The sequence below is a fragment of the Dipodomys ordii genome, unplaced genomic scaffold, assembly GCF_000151885.1.
Source record: "Dipodomys ordii isolate 6190 unplaced genomic scaffold, Dord_2.0 Scaffold107, whole genome shotgun sequence".
Lineage (NCBI taxonomy): Eukaryota > Metazoa > Chordata > Mammalia > Rodentia > Heteromyidae > Dipodomys > Dipodomys ordii.
This window is the reverse complement of record NW_012267323.1, coordinates 4,094,648-4,095,432: the sequence shown is the minus strand read 5'-3', so window position 1 is coordinate 4,095,432 and position 785 is coordinate 4,094,648. Positions and strand designations below refer to the sequence as shown.

The following is a 785-nucleotide window of genomic DNA, read 5'->3' as shown; positions in this document are numbered from 1 at the left end:
TTTTTTTTGTCTTTTCTTTTTTGGTACTGGGGATCGAACCCAGGATGTTATACTTGCTAGGCAAGAGCTTTGCCACTGAGCTACATCCCAGCCCCCCAATTTTTTTTTTAAAGCATATGCCAGCACATTTCCAACTGTGTCACACAGCAAAGCCTACGTCACATGAGCAGTCCGGAGTCCAAGTGGCACATAGACGAGTCTGAGTGGCAGCGTCCATGTGTCAACTTGTCTCCACAAGCTGTTGAACGTGGCTTCCTGTCAGCATGACCACACCTCTCAACCAGTGTCTGTGGCTCTCTGCCCGAACCTATGGCTGCATGTAGGCCATCCAGACACAAGCTGGCCTATCCACCTAACATAAATGTGTGCAAAGCGGCCTGCGTGTGCACCCAGAATCACATTTCAGGTGCCTCTGCATCTCCTGGCTAGGTTTGCACGTTGTCAATGTATGCATATGTATAGGCATATGTGTATATGTGTACGTATATATGCATTTATTTGTCTATATGCCTTGTGCGTTGTCTGAAGCTGGGCTGCATGAACCTATTAGTGGATTTTTGTGTTGCTGTTTTGTTTTTGTCGGTCATGGGGATTGAACTCTGGGTCTGGGCACTGTAACTCAGCTCTTAAGCTCTAGGCTGGCGCTCTGCCACTCGAGCCACAGTGCCACTTCTGGTTTTCAGGTGGTTTATTGGAGATAAGAGTCTCATGGAGGGGCTGGGAAGGTGGCTCAGTGGTAGAGTGCTTGCCTTGCATGCATGAGACCCTGGGTTCGATTCCTCAGC

General features: G+C 48.8%; 1 protein-coding gene across 1 annotated transcript in view; it reads right to left on the bottom strand.

The window, feature by feature from the left end:
* Window positions 1-785, bottom strand: part of Col7a1 (collagen, type VII, alpha 1) — a 50,678-nt gene that overhangs the window by 9,075 nt on the left and 40,818 nt on the right. The gene's annotated exons all lie outside the window — the stretch shown is intronic.